General features: G+C 47.3%; 1 protein-coding gene across 5 annotated transcripts in view; it reads right to left on the bottom strand.

Moving 5' to 3' along the window:
- The window catches only part of GNG7 (G protein subunit gamma 7), a 153673-nt gene extending 127159 nt beyond the window's left edge, over nucleotides 1-26514 (bottom strand). The window contains exon 1 of one of the 5 annotated variants that reach the window (XM_048496073.1): nucleotides 26369-26514. The gene's annotated coding sequence lies outside the window, so the exon portion shown is untranslated. Of the gene's footprint in view, nucleotides 1-26140; nucleotides 26348-26368 lie in introns of those variants that run through there. The other 4 variants (XM_048496070.1, XM_048496072.1, XM_048496074.1 and 1 more) reach the window with 4 other exon arrangements.
- Between the last annotated feature and the right edge of the window lie 553 nt (nucleotides 26515-27067).

Here is a 27067-nt window from a genome sequence, read left to right as displayed (position 1 = left end):
TGGAGAAAAAGGGGGATTTAAATCCAAACTCTTCATCTTCTAGGCCACGGTGCACCATACACTGGACCAGTGGTCATGCGGGCAGGGGCTGATGGGAATTGTAGTCCATGAACATCTGGAGTGCCATAGGTTTGCCACCATGGATCTAGACCAGGAACGTTTCCAGATGTTCAGGGTCTCCCATCAGCCCCTACCAGCATGGCCAACTGGCCATGCTGACAGAGGCTGATGGGAATTGTAGTTCCTGAACATCTGGAGAGCCGCAGGTTCCCTACCCCTGCTCTAGACCTACTACAACTAAGATAAGCATTTCCATTAAACAATTCCTCATACCCCCTCCGTCAACCACCATTAGAATCCTTTCTGAAAGAGTTCAGTCAATGTGACGGTATCTCAAATGAGAAACAGAGCAGGCAGGCAAGTTTTTCTCCCCCAGGGAAGTTTTACAGACTTGCAATGCAAACCAGGTGGCTAACAACATAGAAAGATTCGACAGGAAACAGAAACAAGGGGGACTTCCTTGGGATACAGACGGACAGTCAAGGGAATTTTGATGCAGGCCTACACAGTGGTAGGTTTTCCCTCCTCTAGTCAAGAGGTGAGGAAGCTCACATACAGTTAGCCCACCTAACCCACAATGACTGGCAATTGTTCTCCAGAGTCTCAGGCAAAGCTAATCCTTTCTTGCTACCAGTAACTAGGCCAGGGGTCTGCAACCTGCAGCTCTCCAGATGTTCATGGACTACAATTCCCATCAGCCCCCGCCAGTATGACCAATTGAACCATACCCCTGAACTAGGGGGTAGTCACCTGGCTCAATGCAAGGCCAAGTTCTTTGGAAGCAAAAGGTCCCAGGATTAATCTCTGGCGTCTCCTGCCAAAGGGACCAAGTAACAAGTGATGTGAAGAGGCTTCAACCTGAGCTCCTGGAGAACCACTGGCAGTCAGGGCAGATAATACCGACCTGGATGAAACAATGAGGCAGCTTCACACGACCTCTGAAGGGGAGATGCTACGGTCTGATCAGGGGTTCTGCATGCGAAACAGAGGTTCCACCACGGACCATGCCAATTTCCTCATTATGGTTTCTAGCCATAAGCTCAGCCTTGCTTTGGTCTCTTTTGGAAACCCAGTCTGACACCCACCAAGATTTTCATTCCCGACAGAACCCACTGAGGCCGTCTGTAGCACAGAGGAGCAAGCTGCAAGAGCTGAAGTCAAAGCTCTCCTCATCATCTGAGTTCAATCCCGACGGAAGTCCATTTCAGGTAGCCAGCTCGGGGTTGACTCAGCCTTCCATCCTTCTGGGGCTGGTAAAATGAGTACCCAGGCTTGCTGGGGGTAAAGGGTAGACGACCAGGGAAAGCAATGGCAAACCACCCCATAAAACAGTCTGCCTAGTAAACATCATGATGTGACATCATCCCAAAAGTCAGCCATGACCAGGTGCTTGCAGAGACCACCTTTACCTTTTAGCTAGAACTCATTTCCCCTGTACTGATCATCTGAGACTGAAAACTCACAAGACTGAAACCTCACACAGGTGTCAAACTCGCGGCCTTCCAGATGTTATGGACTACAGTTCCCATCATCCCCTGTCAGCATGATGCTGGCAGGGGATGATGGGAACTGTAGTCCATAACATCTGGAAGGCCGCGAGTTTGACACCTGTGCCAACGACATTACAAAGTGAATCCTCCCTCTCCCTTACGAGCCTTCTGTGGAGTCAACAGGTGACCCTCACTCTTCCTTCAGTGATGAGGCTAGGACAGTAGTGAGCCTCCTAAACCAGGGGTCGGCAACCTTTACCACCCAAAGAGCCATTTGGACCCATTTCCCATGGCCTCGAAGATCTACCGAGCCAGAGAGGCGGCTCTGCATGGAGCCACCTCCGGTTCGGCTCCTCCACTCACCTTTCCTTCCAGCGCTGGGAGGCGGAGTCACCAGGCAGGGAAAACCCCTCTGCCCGACAGAGCAGGCAGCTGCCTGCTCGATGAGGCAGAGGGGGGATGGTGGCTGCTCTGGAGGGACACGCCCATGCTACCCTCTGACATCCAAGGGTTGGAGGGCAGCGTGGGCATGTCCCTCCAGTCCTCCAGAGCAGCGCTGGAAGGAGAGGTGAGTGGAGGGGACACACGGAGTGACCTCCAGTTTGGTCCCTCCAGTTGTCTTTCCTTCCAGCGTGGCTCTGGAGGGCTGGAGGGACACGCCCACGCTACCCTCCGACCTCCAGGCCACTCGGAGCCACAGTATAAGGCTGAAAGAGCCACATGCGGCTTCGGAGCCGTGGGTTGCAGACCCCTGTTCTAAGCATTGTAACCACTGGCTGAAACGTTCAAACATCCAGTTCTGCCAGCTTGTCCAAATCCAAGATGCTTTGGAAACCAAATGAGAGTGGAATAGTTGCAAGATTGTGTGTGTGTGTGTGGGGGGGGGGGTCCCTAAGGTGGAAGATACTGACGTCTTTCCATTGGCATTGAAGGCTCCGAGTGTCAAACTTTCCCCCAACTCTTGCTCTCAGCTGCTTCCGTTATAAATTCTACAAGACGATACTACTTTGGACATTGTGAGCCCGCCCAGCACATTCTGACGGGCCATGGTTCTTTGCAATCTTTGGCAGACATAAACATCTGCTACTTCCCTCCGCCCCTCCCTCAAAAAAATACCCACACATGACCAAAGCTGGGACTTTCCACATTCTCTCCCGCTATGCAATGACACCTACTGGGGCATCTCACAGAGCTACCAAGACAGCAAGTGGTTAAAAAAAGAGAGAGAAGAGATTGGCCATTCAAACTGGACTTCAGTGCAAAAATCCCAAAAGGAAAAAAAAGGCAGATGGAAGCGTTGTTGAAAGAAAACGGCGGGGAGATTTCCGATGTGCCGGATGTCCAACCGGCCCCTAATAAAATAAGCCGTCAGCATCAGATTACGGACTAAGAAAGCCAATATTTGGAAAGGACATTAGTAATGGATCCATCTAAATCCAATTCCGCAAAATAAGCAGCATTTTCCCACAAAGATGGAGCCGAGCGGCACCAACCTGGTAGCAAGGGCGAGACGGGATCACAAGTGATTTTCTCCTGCCTCGTTGCTGAATTTGGTGTTTTCCACACAGTACATGGAAAGTCTTAATTGACAAAATGCCAACAACTTCAAGACATGACAGGCAAGCAGACAACAGCAGAATGTACATGAGTCCTCAACTGTTATCAGGGCGATCTTCTCCTACCTGTGTCTGAAAGAAACAATTCATTCCTTCAGAAACCCAGCAGAGGCGTATCTACAAGGGGACTGGGGGGGGGGGTGCGCATAGCACCGGGCTCACGCCTGGGAGGGGCAGCAAAAATTTCAGGGGTTTTTTGGTATTTTTTAGTGTTTTTCAGTTTTTGGCCTGCAGGGGGTGCAGTTTTTAGGCTAGCAGCACCAAAATTTTAGAACGTTTTCAGGGGACTTTCCTGATGGTACCACCCAAGTTAGATGAGGTTTGGTTCAGGGGGTCCAGAGTTATGGACTCCCAAAGTGGGTGCTCCATCCCCCATTGTTTCCAATGGGAGCTAATAGGAGATGGGAGCTACACCTCTGAGAGTCCATAACATTGGACCCCCTGAACCAAACCTCACCAAACCTGGCTGGTATCATCAGGATAGTCTCTTAAAGATACCCTGACATTTTGGTGCTGCTAGCCCAGGGGTAGGGAACCTGCGGCTCTCCAGATGTTCAGGAACTACAATTCCCATCAGCCTCTGTCAGCATGGCCAATTGGCCATGCTGGTAGGGGCTGATGGGAATTGTAGTTCCTGAACATCTGGAGAGCCGCAGGTTCCCTACCCCTGTGCTAGCCTAAAAACAGTGCCCCCTGCAGGCAAAAAAACTGAAAAAACACTAAAAATACAAAAAACAAATGAATGGGGGGGGGGGGGGAGCAAAACTCAGATTTTGCACCGGGCTCCATTTTCCCTAGCTCCATTTCTCTGCCCAGCCAGCTTGCTTATCTCCAACCAAGCAGAGATGCTATTGCCAGATGTGGCCATAATATACAAAAGCCACATGAAGATGAACTACCAATAACTTCCAAACGGTCACCTGCAACCTGGATCGTTATCCGGGGATGTGTGGAGGAGGGTTGGGCATTTGGCCAGTCAGTTGCTCAACTGACACGGCCATCCACCGACCTAACAAAGATTTCATCAGCTGACCATCCATGACGGATCTGGAAGGGTCATGCATTTTAAAGCATTATTTGGGATGGCAAAAAAGGACAGCGTAATCATAGTAACAAAAGTAAACTGGTTGCAAGGCACAACCTGAGAGCCAACATGGTGTCGTGGTTAAGACAGAGGACTCCAACATGGAGAAGCAGATTCGATACCCCACTTCTCCATGGGAGCCTGACGGGTGTCCTTGGGCCAGTCACAGTTACCCAGATTAGAGTCCGATGCTCCTAACGACTACCCTACCACTAGCCTTCCGCAAAACCCTTCAGGTCCTTCCTGAAGGTTCACAAACAAGTACAACACCATTCCCATTTCCCAAAATAGCTGAGACCTAGACAACCACATTTACCTGCTCTTCAGAGACACAAGGAACAAAATGTTTTGTGCTGATTGCGCGGAGCAAGTCTCTCCCCAGCCCTCGTAAGGTTACAGAATTGCTTTACTTATGCCCTACAGTAGCGATTCTCAACCAGGGTTCTGTGGTACCTTGGGGTGCCGTGAGCGTGTCCCAGGGGTACCGCGGCAACGCTACCGGCCCCCCTCCCTTTTGTGGTGTCTCCCGCCGGCACCAGCAAGGATATGGAGCTAGCCCAGGGGGCAGGGCCTGCTGCAAGGTCATCAGCCACTTCCCACCCCCCACCCCCCGTGCTTCCCTTCACCCTGGGAGGGGAAGATGGGGAGTGGCAAACAGGGGAACTGGGAGGGGAAGGTGGCAAGACAATGGCAGGGGTTGTCAAGGGTACCGTGGCGTCGAAAAGGTTGGAAAACACTGCCCTACAGAGTCATTCTAAAATAACTACTTCTGCAAACCAACTTCCCTTCCCCCCCCCCCCCAAAAAGGCATGATTAGGTATGCCCTGAGCAGAGCTTGGCAAGACTCCAATTCACCTGCTTAGGAATTCTGTAAGTGTGCAGCCGCGGCAGCAGCGCACAACAGCTGTAGCTGGAACTGAAGTCCAAAAAAAAAAAGGCGAAGCACGAGAGACCCTCTTCTCCGCACAACAGCCGCAAATAGCCCAAAGCCTCCAGCTCAAAGCCTTGTATGACGCACACAACTTACGCTGATGGCCACAGCAGAGGCTACACTGGGACCGGCCGGTTTCCACGCGGGGACAGGCTGCTGGCACATAATGTTTGTTCAGCACTTCCCAGACACTCAACGGGAGAATCTGTTACATTCTATTCCCACCAGCACCACCAGAACCACCAGCACCAGTACCAACACCACAAAAACACACCAAAATCCAAAGGAAGGATCAAATCCCTCTCCTGTACGCAGCAATGTATTTACACAGCTCTGAGTAGGTGGGGAAGGGATTGCCATTTTGGTATTCCTCTCACCTACCAGAGGCTGAATCCAGTTATGTCCCCCCCCCCCCCCCGGTATTATTTTAATGTGGAATCACTTTCATATTGTGAAACACAATGTGTTTCACAATACGACACAGTGTGAAACAGACTTTTCTCTGGGATACACCTCTGAAGTTGCCAGCCACAGATGCAGGCGAAACGTTAGGAACAAAATCCACCAGACCACGGCCACGCAGCCCGGAAAACCCACCAGAACCACTTTCGTATTCCTTTTGCTAGCAGAGGAAAGGTCTGGAAGAAGTACAGCTCCCACCACACCATCAAGGGAGTCGAGGAGAATGCTTTGAAGGATCACAGGGAGGCCCACAAAGCTTCCCATAAAGTACCTGTGGGTATCTCCCCACCACTCTGCCCCACACGCCAAAACTTGGAGCTCCACTACCCTTTCTCTTCCACAATGTTCCTGGATTGCTTTAAGAATTATGAGTAAACTAATATGTATTTAACCCAGCACAGGTACTTCAGTGCAGCCACCCCCACGTGAGAAGCCTGTGTCCACATTTCTTATACTAATCTGTACAGCTCATATTCTACATGAGTGGCAGAGGCTTATCTGGTGTTTCTGCCCTCCTACATTCCTGCTGGGTGACCTTGGGCTAGTCATGGTTCTTCAGAACTCTCTCAGCCCCACCTACCTCACAAGGTGTCTGTAGCGGGGAGGGAAAGAAGCTTGTAAGCCACCTGGAGTCTCCTTACAGGAGGGAAAGGTGGGGTATAAAGCCAAACTCCTCCTTCTCCTCCTCTTCTTCTACAGGAGAGAGACTTCTGAATTCTAATGCAAATGCACACACAAATCTGAGGTGGCTTCAATTGTTTGGTGGGGGGAATTCTCCCTCCACTCTGTGAAACAAAGAAAAAGAAAAAAGATCCCCACAGTAATGCACAAAAACTATCCATGCCTTTGTTCATTTTGAGCTGGGCTGGTCACCTTAACACAGCGATTCCTAGCCAGGGTTCCATGGTACCCTGGGGTTCCGTGAGCATGTCCCAGGGGTACCACGGCAATGCTACCGCCCCCCCCCCTCACTTTTGCGGGGTCTTCCACCAGCACCAGCAAGGATATGAAGCTGGCCAAGGGGGCAGGACCTGCCCCAAGGTCAGCAGCCACTTCCCAGCCACGCCCACCCACCCTGCTTCCCTTCACCCTGGGGGGTGGCAAGCAGGGGAACTGGGAGGAGAAGGTGGGGGAGGATGGCAGGGGTACTGTGAGATATGAAGAATGAGGTCAAGGGTACCGTGACGTCGAAAAGGTTGGAAAACCCTGCCTTAACAAGATACATTTTGCACATCAATTCTGCATCATTTGATGTTTGAGATTAAAAATATATTCCACTTTTATAATACTATGATGATCAAGATGTGCAGGACAACAGAGGTACCCAGTTGCAGTTCAATGCCATAGTAGTGCTTTAGTCCACAAGCCATGCAGGCCAAACATCTTCACCCAGAGACTCCAGATTCTAAGGGGAAACCTCTCTTTCCCTAGTCTGAACCATGGCCAATTCAAAGACATGGAGAAGCAATGGAGGCCCCACTGCCAGACATTTTGCCCCCACCCATGAGATTCTGCTTCCTCCACTTATGGCTTCTAACACAACATTCATGTCACATTCCATCAGCGTTGCCCAAGTATCCATTTATGGAACAATTCAGATGCTACCGTTTTGCCGGGGGCTGCTTTGCACGGGGTTGTCCAACACGTACACGGCAGACAAGGTAAAGCTGCAACAAGCAAAGGAGAGGAAAGCATGTTTCGAAAGATCCACCCACCGATAACAGGAGAACCATCTGGAGGCAGATGGCCAGTTCACTCACCCCCTGCAGCCAAACAGAAGTCCAACATGAACAGGACACGTGAACGCCAGGTGCTCGCAAACTACCACAAATGCTTCAGCTCACCAGAAAGAGTTCCACAAGCCTTATGAAGATGGGCAGCTGCCAACATTTCCAAGCGTCGTAGTTTAATCGTGCAAACCTGTCCCATTTTCTAGCCCTCCCTGACTGTTTCCACTGGGATGTGAATCAATACCCTGATTTTCTTTTCTTTCTTTTTTTGCAGGCAGTTCCAAGCGGAAGGCGGAAAACTCTGTAAACTACAGAGCCGAACATTACGACGGGACACCTGGAGCTACCCGGATAACAAGGACGGATTCTGGTCACAGACTTCATGAATGGAAGGGCTTAATCAGGATTAGCCGGCAATTAAATCCATACCGATGATATTAGCCCCACACAAAGGGCGCTGTGGGATGCCGCCACAGGGGTTCCAGCCACTAGCTAACTGCAACGGAAGAAAAAAAAGGCTCAGAAATGTTCTGGTTTCCAACACGTTCTGAGTTTCCAAATGTAGGCAAGTGTAAGGAGAAACAGAGAGATCCAGCTTTGGTGATGTTCCTTTTTTCCATCATAGCAAGTTTTTCACTAATAGAGATGTGTTTAGTCTAAACCAGAGGTGTCCAACTCTGGCACTTCTGATGTTCATGTACTACAATTCCCATCAGCCCCTGCTGGCATGGCCAATTGCAGGGGCTGATGGGATCTGTAGTTTGTTACTTTCAGCCGATAAGGCAGAGAAAGGGGGGTTTCTAAATGCAACAGAGGACCCGCTATGGCAGTGGGGGTGAACCTTTGGCACTCCAGATGTTATGGACTACAATTCCCATCAGCCCCTGCCAACATGGCCAAGGGGCTGATGGGAATTGTAGTTTGTAACATCTGGAGTGCCAAAGGTTCGCTACCACGGCGCTATGGCAATGCTTGTAAACATGAACCCCAAATACTCACACGCTCTGTGGGAGATAGGCCAGGCCAGATAATCTGTCATTAAAACCAGTTCATAATTCACAAATTTTAACACCCAAGTGGGCCTGGTCATCAACCCTGTTGTCTTTCAGGTTGGAGATTGCTGAGGTGTTTTTTTTCCCCTCACAGAGCTGAAGATCTGATTAAAAGAACAAACAGGGAGCGCCACTGCATCAGACCAGACGTCCATTTAGCCCTGCAGAACGGTTTCCCAAAGTGGTCAACTACCCTGTTTCCCTGAATATAAGACATCCTCTGAAAATAAGACGTAGTAGAGGTTTTGCTGAAGTGCGAAATATAAGGCATCCCCCAAAAGTAAGACGCAGCAAAGCTTTTGTTTGGAAGCATGCCTGACGAACAGAACACAGAAAAATAAGACATCCCCTGAAAATAAGACATAGCGCATCTTTGGGAGCAAAAATTAATATAAGACACTGTCTTATTTTTGGGGCAACACGGTACATGCCTGGGAAGACCCACAAGCACAGGAACCGGCAATGTTGTGGCTGACACACGGGTAACTCGTATTCAGAGCTATGTAGCTTTTGCACAGGGAAGTTCCAATCAGACATCCAGACTAATAGCCATCAACAGATCTCTCTGCCTTCTCCGTGAATCTGCCCAGCCCTGTTATTAAGCCATCTAAGCTAATGGTCAGCACTTACACTTCCCGGGGGGGGGGGGTGCCAATGGGAGCAGCGGGCAGTCATGCTGGAGGATTTGCCCTTTCCAGGGCACTTGACCCGATGAAGGGGCAAATCCAACAGTGTATAGCCACCGCCCTTCCTGGTGGTGGGATTCAGCACCAGGCACAGCACCAGCATCCCTGCACCCACATGTTCAGTGGTGGCGAACCTTTGGCACTCCAGATGTTATGGACTAAAATTCCCATCAGCCCCTTCCAGCATGGCCAGTTGGCCATGCTGGCAGGGGCTGATGGGAATTGTAGTCCATGACATCTGGAGTGCCAAAGGTTCGCCACCACGGTGTTAAATACACACTATGTGGGGCTAAAAATGTGTGTACATGGTGCAGTCTCTTATCATTAGAGTTAGTATTCATCTCTAGCCTTGTCTTTCTATGAAAAATGTAGATAAAGGTATCCAACCCCTCCTGAACATCTTTCTGATATTTTATCTCAAAGTGGGGAGGGGAAAATCAGCAGAACTCAGAGGTAATAAATTTATGTTTGGAAACAAACTGTGCTCTCCTATCAAACAGTCCACTAAAAGCTCTGTTTTACCATCATCAATCAAACGTTTTTCTGGAAAACAGAACCCTTCTCCCTAGGTGACAACCACTCATCAACCAGACAGCCAGAATGATGTAGTGCAGTCGTTCTCAACCTTCCTAATGCCGCGACCCTTTAATACAGCTCCTCATGTTGTGGCGACCCCCAACCCTAACATTTATCCATTTTACAGATGGAGAACACTGATGCCGAGAGTCTTAGGCGACCCCTGTGAAAGGGTCGTTCGACCCCCAAAGGAGCCGCGACCCACAGGTTGAGAACCACTGGTATAGTGGCTAAGAGCAGCAGACTCTTACCTGGTGAACTGGATTTGTTTCCCTTCTCCTACATATGAAGCCTGCTGGGTGACCTTGGGCCAGTCTTAGTTCTATATGTGAAGAAAAATTACTCTGCCTGGCTCAAAAGAACAGCAACAAAACCATACACTTCAATAGAAATGATTAAAAGCACTATATCCAATCACCCAAATATCAACAATGGAAACAATAATGCAATACATGAACAACACAGACAGACGGAGAAGGAATCCCAAAATATGCACAAAAGATAATGAGTCTCTGTATAAATAATATCCCTTCAGTGAAATCCTTGTGATTCAGTAGTGGTGTCAAACTCGCGGCCCTCCAGATGTTATGGATTACAGTTCCCATCATCCCCTGCCAGCATGATGCTGGCAGGGGATGATGGGAACTGCAGTCCATAACATCTGGAGGGGCGCGAGTTTGACACCTGTGCTGAGTAGAGACTTGAAGTACTCCAGTTGCCAGATCTCACCTGGATATCATAAAAAGAGATAAACTGGCCATGCATAAGCATGAATAAATATCAAAAGTTGGAAGTACTCAAGTTGCCCGATGTTCAGCTGGATGCCACGTCAGGAGATAAGCTGGCCACATGTGAACATCAAATAGATATCAGTAGTATACAGTAGTATACAAATAGATATCAGTAGTTATACACTTTCGACCTTAGTCCTCTTCAGCCCACAACAATTCTGCAGAGACCACGTTACAATTCCAGTAAAAATACATTATACGTAAAGAAACTTAACAAACTGAATAAATTCAATGTATTGTCCAAGGCTTTCACGGACGGATTCAACTGGTTGTTGTGGGTTTTCCGGGCTGTGTGGGCGTCATCTGGTAGATCTTGTTCCTAATATTTCGCCTGCATCTGTGGCTGGCATCTTCACACCTCTGAAGATGCCAGCCACAGATGCAGGCGAAATGTTAGGAACAAGATCTACCAGACCACGGCCACACAGCCTGGAAAACCCACAACAGCCAGTTAAATAAATTCACATGATTCATACTTACATATGCAAAAGGTATCAAGGCATCTAGCCCCAAAGTATAACTAAGAAGATGAAGCATCAAAATTCTCAAACCAAAATGCATCTGAGAATAATGGATGAAGCATCCCCAATAATTAGCAGAGAAAGACATAGACAAGCCTGCTAACCCTATGTTGCTTGCAGCTGTCTCCGCCAAAAATGGACAGAACTTAAAGAAACAGAACAGGATTAGAGAATGAAAGGAACGTGGCAGTACAAAGCGATATTGATCACAAATAACAACTCATATCCAAATCCTGATTCAAACCCCAACTACTTGAAGAAGAAGAAGAAGAAGAAGAAGAAGAAGAAGAAGAAGAAGAAGAAGAAGAAGAAGAAGAAGAAGAAGAAGAAGAAGAAGAAGAAGAAGAAGAAGAAGAAGAAGAAGAAGAAGAAGAAGAAGAAGAAGAAGAAGAAGAAGAAGAAGAAGAAGAAGAAGATTTCAACAATACAGAAGAAGAAAATTTCGACAATACACAAGAAGAAAAGTTTGGATTTATATCCCCCCTTTATCTCCTGTAGGAGACTCAAAGGGGCTTACAATCTCCTTGCCCTTCTCCCCGCCCTCCCCCCCCAACAACAAACACCCTGTGAGGTAGGTGGGGCTGAGAGAGCTCCAAAAAGTTGTGACAATCCCTAGGTCACCAAGCTGGCGTGTGTGGGAGTGCACAGGCTTATCTGAATTCCCCAGAGAAGCCTCCACAGCTCAGGCGGCAGAGCGGGGAATCAAACCCAGTTCCTCCAGATTAGAATGCACCTGCTCTTAACCACTACGCCACAAAAACCAAAGGTCTCTGTCTGTGATTTTCATGCATATAATGTTGAACTAAAAGTTCATCTGCCTTTTTTAATCTGACGTTGGAGGAATGTTCCAAAATCCTCTGTTTTACTGGTCTACGTAGAAGGCTTGACAGGCACATGAGATTACATACACACAATCTTGGGTATTGCAGTTGGAAAAAAATGATTAATAATGCGTCTGAATTTAATAAAAGGATGGACAAATTCTTGAGTAGAAATGGCTAAATCACACGCCCTGCAACTTCCACAAGCACAATGCCCTTTCGCAACAGGCAAATGCATCTTAGCAGGCTCAATATCGGTACTGACCAGAGTCTGTTTCAAATTTTTCATTTTTCTAAAACCAACCCCAGGGGGTAGGCTGCAGCCTGGAAGTGATCAGACTATACACTAATAAAGATCAATGATCCTCCGAATAGTATGAGATCCTGGTGTATAACCCAAGGAGGTAGGAGCAGCAGTGGCGTAGGAGGTTAAGAGCTCATGTATCTAATCTGGAGGAACCGGGTTTGATTCCCAGCTCTGCCGCCTGAGCTGTGGAGGCTTATATGGGGAATTCAGATTAGCCTGTACACTCCCACACACGCCAGCTGGGTGACCTTGGGCTAGTCACAGCTCTTCTGAGCTCTCTCAGCCCCACCCACCTCACAGGGTGTTTGTTGTGAGGGGGGAAGGGCAAGGAGATTGTAAACCCCTTTGAGTCTCCTGCAGGAGAGAAAGGGGGGATATAAATCCAAACTCTTCTTCTTCCTCTTCTAATCTCTTCTTTCTCTCAGATGGAGATCTTTCCTGCAAAAGATCCTGTCTATTGAAGGATTGTACCTTTTTCCAAACTGACTCCAATATGTAGTTTGGGCAGGGGTCTGCAACCTGCGGCTCTCCCGGTGTTCATGCTGGCATGGTGGCAGGGGCTGATGGGAATTGTAGTCCATGAACATCTGGAGAATCGCAGGTTGCAGACGCCTACGTTAGGGTAACCTCTGCTCTTGAAGTCCTGCAACAGTCCCTCAGCTTCCCTTTTGAAATCAATGTCCTGAGAAGAATTTCTTTTCAGGCGAATAGGCTGACTACATGGAAGGCTATTTTTTAAGGACTTTGGGTGATAAGATCTAAAATGTAACCCAGAAGCCCTGTCTGTAGGGCTCATTCCGCACATGCAGAATAATGCACTTTCAAACTGCTTTCAGTTCTCTTTGAAGCTGTGCAGAATGGCAAAATCCACTTGCAAACAGTTGTGAAAGTGGTTTGAAAACACATTATTTTGCGTGTGCGGAAGGGGCCTAGGTTTGTGAAAAGGTCTAAAAATCTAATTTTCTATATGGTGTGAAATAAATGACTGCATCCAAAAAAGAAATTTCAATGGGATGAAACTGGCAATTGGAGTACTTCAAGCCTCTACTGAACGGAAGGATTTCAAAGAAGGGATATTATTTATACTCATCATCTTTTGTGCATATTTTGGGATTCCTTCTCTGTCTGCCTGTGTTGTTCATGTATTGCTTTATTGTTTCCATTTGTTGATATTTGGGTTCTTGGATATGGTGCTTTCAATCATTTCTATTAAAGTTTACGGTTTAATTGCTGTTCTCCTGAGCCAGGCAGAGTAATTTGTCTTCATATATCCATACTGTTTCCAGTCATAGTCCTTTCAGAACTCTCTCAACCCCACCGACCTCACAGAGTATCCGTTGTCAGGATAGGACGTTTATAAGCTGCCTTGAGTCTCCTTACAGGAGAGAAAGAGAGGATATAAATCCAGATTCTTCTGTCTAACTTGCTTCAGATAAGTGTATATTTGTCATAAGGACAAGGTTTGGCTAACATGGAAAGGGGGGGGGGGAGCTGATGCCAATTACTCTGTAGTTTGCGGAGGGGAACCAAAATTACTCTCTCTCTTTGTTGTTAAAACTGTACTGCCAATTTCACTGATGTGCTACGTTTTTACCAGAGCATTTTGTTGTAAGACTTTAAAAGCGGGGACTGGGGAGATGGAGTAGCCTTAGGGACAAACGGATTTCAAAAGAAGGAAACCTGAAGATGGACCCAGCGTAATGCACAAAATGCCTGCTGGGCTCCAGTGTTCCACACACCCCACATGCCAGCAGAGCACTTTTCTACAGATGTTAAACCACGGAGAATGCACAACAGAAATATGTCTTTTGTCGCACATAAAGGAAGAAGGGAGAGTCACCGCATCATTCTCTCTCTCTCTAAGTGAAGCCCTCAGAAATACTAGGACACTGACAAATAATTATTTTCTACTACAATAGGCTCCACAATCCACACAGTGACTTCAAGATGGAGTCAGAGTTTGGGTCCTATCAACAAAAACAAAAGGAGTGGGAAGGATGTTGTGTTCAAAGAGGCTACACTCACATCCAACCTGGCCCTCCCAAGCAGTTTCACTGTCTACACCAGTGGTTCTCAACCTGTGGGTTGTGACCCCTTTGGGGGTCGAACGACCCTTTCACAGGGGTCACCTAAGACTCTCTGCATCAGTGTTCTCCATCTTACTTTTGTGGCAAACCATGAGAAGTTGAACTGTTTCCAACAGTGAACTCACTCTGGAAGTGCAAACCATCACTTTCTGAGTTGAAATCTAGCAAGGATGGACGAAACTGCCTTTTTTATTTCTACACAACAGTCATTGTGAATGACGTTGATCCATCCCTTTTCACCCCTGCCATTCATCATTTGCTTCTTTCAAAGCATTTTAACTCAGCATACGCTGTATTTTTGTTTTGTGTCGGGTATAAAACTGATCGCAAAATGCTGTTTTTAGCAACAAACATCACTAAGGAGTACATATGTTTCACGGGCAACAATCGCCGTACGAAAAATAGAAACTGGTGCAAAATCACTGTGGGTTTGATCTGCAAAAGGGAGAAGCGGAAAATCAAAACAAGGTAATTTGGGTTGAAGGAGCAAGCTTGTGACACTCGATCCCATCCCTAGAACTTAAGCTGGGACAATGGAAACAAAGGCTAGTAGTTACCACACCAGGCACCGCCTTTCTCCACCACAATGAACCCTCCCCCTATGTCAGGGGACTGAAAAGCCTCTTGTGTTGCAGGAAGACACCGCTGTTACTTGAGCAGAGCAGGCGGGTACGTTTTTCAGTTGCTGGCTCAATGCTCAGAGGCTGCTTTTCCCCTTTCAAAACATGAAAAAAGCCCTTAAAGAGTAACTTGAAAAAACGGTGTTTCACATCGAGCATAAAACCTTGGTTTGCTGCCATGGCCTCTTTTTACAACATGGCCTCTTCTTACAACAAAGAGCCAGTGTTGTGTAGTGATGAAGAGCTGGTGGATTCTAATCTGGAGAACCGGGTTTGATTTCCCACTCCTCCACCTGAGTGGCGGAGGCTTATCTGGGGAACCAGATGTGTTTCAACACTCCTACATTCCTGCTGGGTGACCTTGGGCTAGTCATGGTTCTTCAGAACACTCTCAGCCCCACCTACCTCACAAGGTGTCTGTTGTGGGGAGAGGAAGGGAAAGGAGCTTGTAAGCCACCTTGAGAGAGAGAGAGAAAAAGGTAAAGTTTCCCCTTCAGTCATGTCCGACCCTGGGGTACCACTGGGAGCAGTGATTTCATAGGCAAGCCATTTTTGTGGGGTAGTTTGCCATTGCTTTCCCCGGCTATTCTTTACCCCCTAGCTATGAGCTAGGTACTCATTTACCGACCAAGAAATGGCTGGCTGGCTGAGTTGACCATGAGCCAGCTGCCAGGGTATCTGACCCACAGGGGGCTCGAACTCCTGACCGTGTAAGTGGCAGTGCAAGCACTTAACCACTACGCCACGCAGCTCCTCTATAGGAGAGAAAGGTGGGATGTAAATCTAAACTCCTTCTTCTTCTTCTCTCTTCTTCTTCTTGAGAGTCCAAACCAGCCAACTACGGTTTGCCAGTTCCCTGAAAGCCATGATTATAAATTAAATAGAAGTTTTCACACCTGATTGCAGGAAAACGGCAGATCACAGTTTATACACTGTGGGCAACAGCAAAGACGTATGTCACAAAGGCATCTTGTTGACTGGCCAGGCAAGAGTGAAGTGAACCATCGAGCTCTAGGATTATGCCACCACCGCTACGCCCTCCCCCGTCAGGTTCACAACGCTGCTAACAGCACCCGAAACATGCAATATAACCACAACTTCCCCATGTGCACCATCTGAAATTCTAATACAGCTCAACCGTCACGCTTCAGAAGCATTTTGGAATAATGGGCGTTTTCCCCCCCGAACTGTTAAAGAAAGTACCAGGCTTGCTGCTCTCTCATACACCTTCAAGTCCAACGCTTCATTTGCTAAAAGCAGGTTGGAGTGTGTCAAGTTCATTATGGGTTAAAGAATAAATCTATAAATAATAGCGAGCAAAGGCTCCTGAGGCAGAATCATACAGCCTGGCATGGGAGTCAATGAGGGCTTTGTCCAGAAATTACGTCCACAAGATCATCCCAAGATCGCTGGTTGCTAATTCGTCAGACCCCACCCTATCCCAAATATACGTCAGCCATCAGCAAGTCCGTGAAGCCCAGCCTTGACAAATGCCGCGGAGTTTTCCCAGACTTCTAAGAACTTGTTAAAGGGTTTAGCGGAGATTCTGATCTTCTCCACGACTGAGATTGACTGGAGTAAGGCAGCTATCCTGTCTGCGTAGCCAAAAGCCTGCTCAGAGCTTTGAAAGGGTTAATCAATTCATGCCAGAAGGCCAATAGCACAAGACGGTGCTGCAAGCCAGCTAATTCTGACCCGTATTAGCATTCGGCAAATCAAATGCAGGGAGGGGAGTCTATTTCTTCCAGATTAAGATCTGCTTCCAAATTCTTCCTCCATACAAAGCAAAAACTTTTTGAGCAAAAGGCAGGGTTTCCTCTGTGATAGGGCCACAGCTATTAGAACACCACCACAGGGATTTCCACCCTGCCTCAAGGGTTTAACCATCACCACCACCATCCCCAAAACCCCACACTTTTATTTTAACCTGCACTGTTGCCTTTTTATCTTAATGGCTGCCTTAATTTGAAATTTCCAAATACGAACTTTGGTACTACTGATAGGAAAACACCTTTGGAATTTTGAGAAAGGGGTGATAAGTGCAGCCCCCCCCCCCCCAAGACTGCCAGGTATAGTCTGTAAGAACCAAGGTGCCCTTGGGTACCATGTTGGAGAACCCTGGGTTAGAACATGGATCTAGGACACCTGGTTCATACTATTTGCTTATGTTTATAGTTTTATGTTGTTAGGACTTGAGGATCATTCCCCGTCAACGTCTGCCTCTACATACCCTGTTTCCCCTAGTATAAGACATCCCCGAAAAATACGACATAGTAGAGGTTTTGCTGAAGTGTGAAATATAAGGCATTCCCTGAAAGTAAGACATAGCAAAGTTTTTGTTTGGAAGCATGCCCGACAAACAGAACACAGGAAAAATAAGACATCCCCTGAAAATAAGACATAGCACATCTTTGGGAGCAAAAATTAATATAAGACACTGTCTTATATTCGGGGAAATACGGTACAACAAATAAAGCAATGAAACCTGGAACAGACAGAATGGCATCACAACACACCTACCTATCCCAGGCGCCCCCCCCCGAGTTTAAAAATAATATGAATGGGAGTTTTACACGGCTCAGGATGACACTGGCAAAAGAAGCACACAGCTCAGTTCTGCAAGCAGCCCTCTTAATGAATTTAAAGAACTGCTCCGAAGAGAAATGCTAACAGGCTCATGCAGTTTCTCTTAATATTCTGGACTTCAAACGAGGAGGCTCCAGAAATGAGGGTGCTGGCGTAACAACCTATCACCTTGGTAACAAACGTTAGGAGAAGCAGTGGGGGGAAAAAAGGGAACCGAACAAGCATGAAATTTCTACCTTAAGTTCTCCAGGACGGTTCTCAATTTCTCCAAGCAAACATTCCAACCCCCAAATTCTCATTTCAATTTTCCTTCCCTCCTAGTTTGCCTCAAAAGTCATATTCCTTGTTTTTCATCAAATTTCCTGTTTCTTCACGTTGAATTTTCCCAGCAAATGTGTTTAGTTTTCAACCTTTTTCAGGTACATCGATGTTCTTGCACAGGTGTCGAACGTGTGGCCCTCCAGATGTTATGGACCACAGTTCCCATCATCCCCTGCCAGAATGATGCTGGCAGGGGATGGTGGGAACTGTAGTCCATAACATCTGGAGGGCCACGAGTTTGACACCTATGCACGGTACAGTATAGATAACGCACAAACAACAAGTACAAACCATAAAGACAAATGTACACTTTACCAATGAATCTAAAGCACCAGGAGCAAAAAGCAGAGACCTGAAAAGAGAAATGACAATGGAGACATTTGTTCATCCCGAACCCTAAAAACCTGACCTGGGTAGCCCAGGATAACCCAATCTCGTCAGGTCTCAGAAGCTAAGTAATGTCGGACCTTATCTGGATTCGGATGGGAGAAGAAGAGACGAAAAAGAGTCTGAATTTATATTACCTCTTTCTCTCCTGTAAGGAGACTCAAAGGGGCTTACAATCTCCTTTCCCTTTCCCCCAGCCCTACCAAAAGCGCCCTGTGAAGTGGGTGGGGCGGAGGGAGCTCTGAAGAACTGTGACTAGCCCCAGATCACCCAGCTGGCATGTGTTGGAGTGTACAAGCTAATCTGGTTCCCCAAATAAGCCTCCACAGTTCAAGTGGCAGAGCGGGGAATCAAACCTGGTTCTCCAGATTAGAGTGCACCTGCTCTTAACCACTATACCACGCTGACTCTTAATGGGAGACCATTAAGGATTACCAGAATCACTATGTAGAGGCAGGCAGTGGCAAACCACCCCTGAACATCTCTTGCCTGGTACTCCCTATAAGGGTCACCATAAGCCAGTTGTGACTCGATGACAACAACAAAAACCCTTAAAGAAGCGACCACCTGCACCTTAAAAATCCCCACCATCCACTGTTACGGCAAGTCCCATTAAACTGGAAATGCAAATAATTTTAATTGATTGTTCTCATGCACTTGGAAATTACAAAGCACATTCCAGGAGACCAGTTTAACTTTGGGAGAACTTGAGTTTAAATTCTTTTGAACCATATTTTTTTTAAGGGGGGGGGGCAGGTATGGTGGAAAACAGGAAGTGGCTGTGCATTCATAAGGATCATCTCCTTCGCTGTTCAAACAAACTGAATTTAATTGCACCCTCCCAGAAAGCACATACAGCTACTGAAATGGCTGCTTCCGGGCGTGCCCAGGATATTCCGACAGAAGAAAGTGTTTGGCTCCAAAGAACTGACATCCTCCTTGTGTGCCAGTGCTCAGGTGAGTGGCTACAGAGACTCTTACATTTTTAGAAGAGCGGAAGATAGACCTACAGGATGAAACCTCCTTGTATCATTCTTTATAGGTGTTTTCCTCCCTGCCCTTTCACTATTTACAGCCCACAAGGCAGTTTACAAAATCCGTCCAAAACACAACGAATTAGCAACACAGGCACACACAAAGCTACTGGGCAGAGGTTTCTATACAATTATTAAAGCTTCCAGTATCCTGTTGCCCTCCTTTTGATTTGAGCTACGCTTAATTGGCACCGTGGAAGAAAAGCTGACGTCCAAGCAGTGGAATAAGGCACATATCGGACAGTTCAATCTTTGCATTGTCGAAGGCTTTCACAGCCGGATTCAACTGGCTTTTGTGGGTTTTTCAGACTGTGTGGCCGTGGTCTGGTAGATCTTGTTCCTAACGTTTCGCCTGCATCTGTGGCTGGCATCTTCAGAATTTCTCTGTGAGGTGTATCACAGAGAGTGTGATGCACTGTCTCTACCCCAACACTTAATGATTGGTTCCCTGCTCTGAGACATGGACAATATATACCCCACTAAACTTCCCCTCTCACTGGACACAGTGTATAACAGACTTCTCTGTGTGATACACCTCTGAAGATGCCAGCCACAGATGCGTTAGGAACAAGATGTACCAGACCACGGCCACACAGCCCGGAAAACTCACAACAACCAGTTCAATCTTTGTTTGAGGGCTATTCCAAACAGAAGGTCAGCTGAGCACCAGGGGCACCAATCCAGCACACTGGCCACTGACTTTCTCAATGATGTTACCCTACAGGCAATCATAACATGGCCTCCCCATTATCCCATCCCGCTTACATATTCAGCTCCTGCAATAATTTTTTGGGGTAGTGATGGATATTTATGGTGACACTTGCTTTCTAGAGAGGCTGCTCCCCTAATTGGACAATTGGGGGGGGGAGGGCTCATTGTCATCCCAATTCAATGGGAGTTAAATCTTGAGAAATGCCTGAAAGATGGATTGATTTTTGTTGTCAAAATGCAAGCAGCATGTTCCAAAATCTTAATGTCGAGGATGGCCTGCACCAGGGATCAGGAAATGAACTGACAGGCCTAAAATCCTGGAAGACGTTCCTATAGTGCAAGACAGGGAAGTTCTCGGGACCTGACCAGCCTCCTCAGACTAGTGTATGAGAGCCTAGCTCACTACTGTCCCATAGAATGGGTTGCTGAGGTTCAGGGCTAAGAGAGCAAGAAACTAGATTTCTAATTGTCATGCCCCCACAGAGGCTTTTGTAATTTCCCCATTAAGCTTTAGTTTCCCCATAGATAGCATGATTTTTATTAAGTCTTCTACGGGAGGGATTTTAGTCAGCCCCTGTCCCTTTAAGACATTTCCCAATAGGCAGTTTCCTTTCTTTACCCAGCATCCCCTGTTTTAGTTTCAGTCAGTCAGTCTGAGAGAGGTGTTAAGGGTAGTTGGAAACCGGAATATTCGTGACGTCCATATGTTTATATGGAGGTCCAAAGAGAACAAGTCAAGTTCAGCAGCAGTCAGAACTGAGAAAAGACTGAAAGAGCTGAAAGGAAGCAAGATACAGTGGACTTTCCTAAAGCAACCAAGAGAAGTCACAGTCTACAGCTTCAAACCTGCTCAAGACAAGCAAGTACTCTGACCTAGACAGACCCCAGGGAGGAGATGTTATGGACTACAATTCCCATCAGCCCCTTCCAGCAATGCCAATTGGACATGCTGGAAGGGGCTGATGGGAGTTGTAGTCCATAACATCTGGAGTGCCAAAGGTTCGCCATCACGGAGCTAGGGTCTTGTTTCTCTCCAGTAATAAATCTATTATAAGTACTGTTGAACCTGGCTTGTGTCTCCCCCATTCTGTCCTAGCCAAGTACAGGACACCTCTAACAGATTCACTTGGGGGGCAAAACACTAATCCAAACTAAATAGTGCACTGAGAAGGTACTTTTGCTTCGAACTCACTATGCTGTTTCAGGGGAAGAAACCTGGGGGAAGGGACTGAAGGCCTCACTTCAGCCAGAAGGGAGTTTACAGGAGACTGAGAAGGCCAATTCCCCCATCCGTTATTCTCTTCTCGCTACCCTCTATTACCTGTGGCTCAGAGAGGACAATGAGCATGTTCAGTCCTTGCCAGAGTTTTCTTAGCTTTAACTTTTTTTAAAGGAGTAGCAGAAGCAAAATAATAGTTTTCTGCATACCTGCTGAGCCCCTGTGCGTGCAGAAATCTTCCTTCTGCTGCCAGGGAGCCCTGTTCTGCTACCCTACTTACTGATAGGTAAGGGACCAGACACACGTGCTAACAGGTGAGCTGACACTACTTCCATTTCCCCAGGCCTGGCCAAAATAAGAAACCTGCCTCCTTTCCTTTGTTATATCAAGGAGTCAATATCTGAAAAACTGTTTTGATGCCACAGAGCTAAACATATCCTCAAAAAGAAGAAACAACGGATGTTACAAAGGAATAGACTATTTTTAGGTCAGCTTCCTTTGAGAAATGTAAAACCCATAATACTTGGGACTTCATTCCTCCCCTGTTCCATCAGTCCAGGAACTAAGGAGACCGTACGGAAAATACTGTAAACAAATACCTATAATTAGCCATTCATTGATTTCCCTAATACCCAGAATCATATTGAGTTACAGAATCAAAAACAGACAAGTTGGCCGGTCCAAAACTCCTGGAATGCAAAGACCTTCAGCACTTCAAACACAAAACTGTTTAATGCACGGATGTTTCTTCGGCGAACTGAACACCTGACTTTGGTGGCTCTCCCTCCAACACCACGCCAGCTACAGCCTTTTGTTGACACAGCTCTGAAGATAGGAACACCTCGCAGATTAGAACACTTTGTTTCTCTAAATGACCACCCTAATGCCTCCATCAAGAGCACATAATTAGAGCCAATCTGGAAGCGATCACAAAGTATTCCCCAACACAGTGTACTCACAACTCCGACACTAAAAATACCCTGATCTTTAAGAACATTTTAAGCCCACTTATTCAATAGGCGGGAGTTAAGAATACATTAAAACTGCACAACCCCAGAACAAACAGGCTCTCAACTGAAGAACCTACAACCTCAAGTCATCTAAATATTAGCAATGACCCTTCCATATTACTTAACACTACCCCACGCTCCATTTCCTTTTTGTGAAGGATTCCCTACAATTTCTTTGTCCACAACAAAAATCTAGTTTCAAAAGCACACTTTTTCTTTCTTTCTTTTTTGCTGTCCAGTCACAGCTGAGTGATGGCAACCCTGCAGAGCTTTCAAGGCAAGAGATGTTCAGAGATGGTTTGCCATTGTCTGCCTTTGCGTTGCTACCCGTGGCTAGGGCATAGGTGTCAAACTCGTGACTCTGCAGATGTTATGGACTACAGTTCCCATCATCCCCTGCCAGCATGATGCTGGCAGGGGGTGATGGGAAATGTAGTCCATAACATCTGCAGGGCATTAGTTTGACACCTGCGCGCTAGGGTTACTTGGTGGTCTCCCATCCAAATACTGATAAGGATCAAGATCTGATAAGATGCGGTTAGCCTGGGTTATCCAGTGTGCATAACACATCAACCAACGTTTCTTCTGCAATATCTCGACATGGTTCCGATAACTGACAGCAAGCGTCACTCTTGAACATGGACTGTCACACTACTAAAGCCAGAAAAGTAGCAGCTTGCAATGATTCTTACTCCTGTCCCTTTAAAATGTGCTAACTCCATCTTTCTTCTCCAAGAGGTTTACAATCAGCCACACTAAAAAAGACATGACATGTTACAAGATGAGGTGGGTCACGGTCCTTTCCCCCCGAATTTCCTTTCCAACTGCATGGCAGGTCTGAACACCTGGTCTTAACACTGGTTTAGGGCAGTGGTAGGATTCAAATAATTTAACAACCGGTTCCGAAAAAACTGAGCAGTGGGATTACAACCAGTTCTCTGGGCCAGTGGGGGGAGTAAGAGACGTTGAGCTGGTGCCGAGCGGTCGCTCTTCGTTGAGCTCCTCCACCTTTTAAAGATAAGTTTTAAATTTCTCCTACCCTTTGTAGTTTTATCTCTTAGTATTTAGCACTTTCTTTTAATTTAGAGCTTTCTATTGCAATTTTGTTGAGAGAGACTATATTAAAGAACCTTCTGAGTTGATATTTTAAAACCAGGCTAAAATCCACAATACTTTAATAATAGCAATGCTGACTAATGAGTCTGTTTCCCTTTTGTTTTTTTTAACCAGTTCTCTGAACTGGACAAAAAAATTAGCCACCGGTTCTACCGAATAGATGCGAATAGGCTGAATCCCACCACTGGTTTAGGGTACACAAAGGATGTTTTTTTTAAAAGGAAAAGCCTTAAAAATGCTACACATGAGATGCACCATTGGGCAGTTACGTCCCCACTGGACACAAACAGCCAAAATACTGGGCCGTGACAGCCAATGTACAGTTAGACAAGGGTTTGGCAGACCCAAGTCGAAATCTGCCAGAAAGCCCACTGCATGACCTTGAGTATTCCACACTCTTTGGGCCTATCCTACCTCACAGGGCTTCCGTTAAGGATCATACCTGGAAAGAAGAATCATGTAAACTACACTGAGATCTCAGGAAGAAAGATGGAACAGACATAGGACAGATCAGCCATCCTTCTGTGATAATCAAAGATTAGCTTCTCAGAATTTCCCTACCCGGTTACCAAATCCAGTCTTTGATAGGAAATCTCGCATCTGTACCACGAGTGCAACTTCATGGCACACCTCGCCGGCTTGTATAGAAAACCACCCCTTTCAATCAGAACCCCAGCTTCTGAACCCCAATGGCAAGATCACCTTTGCTGTCCGTCATCTGCTCCACAGCCCTCAGAAGTTTCTAGGTCTTCCAAAGAAGTGGGCTCTAGTCCACAAAGGGTTGATGGAGTATAACATGCTATGGTCCAGGAGTGTGGTTTAATTCCATTTCTGCTGCAAACTAGCCAGGCCTGACTCTGGCAACCGACTCTCTCAACGGACGCCGCTACATTTGGGGATCAACAGTGCTAACCTAATTCACAGAGGATAATGGCAATAATGAGCATGAACCATGGTGAAAAGGTGGAAGGCCTACATTCCAATCATGATTATGCCAGGGAAGCTTGTTGGGTTAACTGTGAGCCCGTCACACACTCTCAGCCTGACCTACCTCACAAGGTTGTTATGAGGATAAACATGGAAAAGCGGAGAACACCGTCAACATGATACTAAGCATCAATTAATGCTATTACATTTAAGACTAGATGCTAGTTAATTAAGTTTCTCTGACTTACCCTTCTGGCAGGCCAACCCTCTCTGCATTTTTCAATGTATATGGCACTTCACCCCCAAAAAATCCAAGGTTTCTTAAAAAGGGTATCACAGTCTTCTCTACAGAAAACTTACAGCCACGATATGCAAAACAGCTTCACATCTACTGCCTCCTCCCTTATCACAACAAACCTCCTTAACATTCCAGAGACCCACACCCAGGATAAAAGGACCTGGGTAAGGTTAACACCTGAGCCCCCCACACGCTTCCATTCAACCAACTATATACCTCGAGCACATAAGGTTGACTGAAGCAACCCACCTGCTTACCCTTCCTCACTCCAAGGCCCAACAGGGTAAGTGCACCAAATGCACCAACCATGATCCTGCACATATGAACGTTTCAGTCCCAGTATATTTGGTGACTGTCACCCCCAAATTCCTTCTAACCTCCTCATAATCCTTTACAAACCAGAAAGAGAATACGGGGCATACCCATCATATCTTAATGTTCCTCCCCCGCACACACACACACAATGCCCCCACACATACACACCTCTCAAGCAAGCTCCTTTGCGCATCATAGCAATTAAGAGCATGAGGGTGAAAGCCATGGGTTCAATTCTCCAGGGCAAATCACTCTTCTTTTAGCATCCCTTCTAAAAGGGATGAGAGGGAGATAATAATTCTGAGCCGCCCTGCAGGGCTGCTAGAAGGAACTAAAGGACCGCTGTAGAAATGTTCCATTTAAGGGTTTCCCCCCCACACACACACAGTGGACTGCTGTCCTCAAACACATTAAGGCATGAGAAGAGCCCTGCTTGATCCAAGCAACGTGAGTCCCTCCATTCCAGCAATGAAGAAGAAGAGGAGTTTGGATTTATATCCTCCATTTCTCTCCTGTAAAGTGACTTGAAGAGGCATACAATCTCCTTTCCCTTCCCCTCCCCCACAACAAACACCCTGTGAGGTGGGTGGGGCTGAGAGAGCTCTGAAGAACTGTGACTAGTCCAAGGTCATCCAGCTGGCATGTGTTGGGAGTGCACAAACTAATCTGGTTCACCAGATAAGCCTCCACAGCTCAAGGGGCAGAGCAGGGGAATCAAACCCGGTTCTCCAGGTTAGAGTGCACCTGCTCTTAACCACTACACCACGCTGGCTCCTGAGCAGCCACACAATATCACAACCAAGGCATAGCCTGTTTCCTCTCCCTGACATATGGTCATTTGGTAGGCCTGGCAACCATCAGGTAGGGCTTGGAGATCTCCCAGACTTACTACTTACCTCCATACTAAAGAGATCATTTACTCTCAAGAAAATGGCATTTTAAGAAAGGAGATTCTATGGCATTATATGTCACTGAGGTCCCTCCCCTCTTTTCCCCATGACCCACCCCAAAATTTCTAAAAGTCTCCCAACCAAAAGTTCATAACCCTATGCAGAGATAGACTGCCCCTGTACACAAAAGCTTCACTCACTGCTAGATTTCCCCTTACTTGATTTAGGCATTCTTGCCCACCTACACACAAACCACCATTGCACCTTACCACAGCGAACTCCTCAAGCTACCCCTGCCTCTGGGATGTGAAGAGCTCAACACGTAGCCCCCAACCCCACACCATTTCAACAGTTAAGCCTCTCCATACAATCCCTTTTCCTTTAGTCCGATCATCTTGCGGCAATGAGTTCCACAGGTTGACTTCTCCTGCAGTAGCAGCCCCGCCCCAACATTTAGGCCCCGCCCGATAGGCTCGAAGCCCCGCCCCTTACCTCTTCCGTTCCTTCACTGGCCCCCAACAGACACAAGGGGGGGGAGAGGGGATCAGGTGCCTCACGTGACCCTCTCACACTTCTCCCCCAGCCCCCACCGGAGAGGGGAGGAGCGAAAAGAAGCCTTAGCAGGCCGCTGCGTTCCCCCTTTACTCAAGGGCGGTCACGTGAGTCAGGGGCCCCGGCGCCCCGCCCCTTTGACACCCCCCCCCCCCACCTCCCTCTCACCCTGTTCCTCCCGGCCGCCTCCGCCGCCTCACAGCTTCTCTCGCTGCCGCTACCGCGCAACCCAAACTGCTGCCAAGCCCCGAACCGAGCAGGGCAGCCCCCTCCCCTCCTTCGTCAGGAATTGACCGACAGGCCGCCTCAGCCAATCAGCGCCGCGCGCCCCTCAGAAGCAAAGGCGGTGCCCAGCCTCATCCCACTAGGTTAGGTTGCGCGGCCCCGTCGCCGCTGAGAAAGGGGGCCCGCGAGCTGAGCGGAGGGTGGTGGGGAAGTGTCCAGGAGGCGGCCAATCTGGGCGCTCCATGGAGGGAGAAGAAAGGAGCGGAGGCGGAGCCAGGAGTCTTATGCAAATAAAAGTTTATTTTACTATGCAAGAGACGTCATTGTGTTATTCATAAGCCTCTCTTTGTGGTGAGGGGACTGAAAGGGGGAAAAGGCGGGAAGGCAAGGGCATGCCTCAAACTTATCAAATCTTCTTTCCCGACTGGTTTCCTGTTCGTGCAGGGTCAGTTTTGTAACTGTCTCTTCCAAAGGGCACGCTTTTGAGTGTCTTCTGGGGCAAGGTTCTTTGCCCGCAGGTCTTCATTGATTGTGCCCATGCATCCTTTTTTGGGTCTGCCACGTGGGCGGCATCCACCAGGTGCAAGGTGCAGGGCTGTCTATGCTACAGATGTTTCCTCACAGCGCATGACGTGGCCATAC

Source organism: Sphaerodactylus townsendi, linkage group LG05 (genome assembly GCF_021028975.2).
Source record: "Sphaerodactylus townsendi isolate TG3544 linkage group LG05, MPM_Stown_v2.3, whole genome shotgun sequence".
NCBI lineage: Eukaryota > Metazoa > Chordata > Lepidosauria > Squamata > Sphaerodactylidae > Sphaerodactylus > Sphaerodactylus townsendi.
The sequence above is the reverse complement of the archived record's forward strand: the minus strand, read 5'-3'. Positions and strand labels throughout refer to the sequence as shown.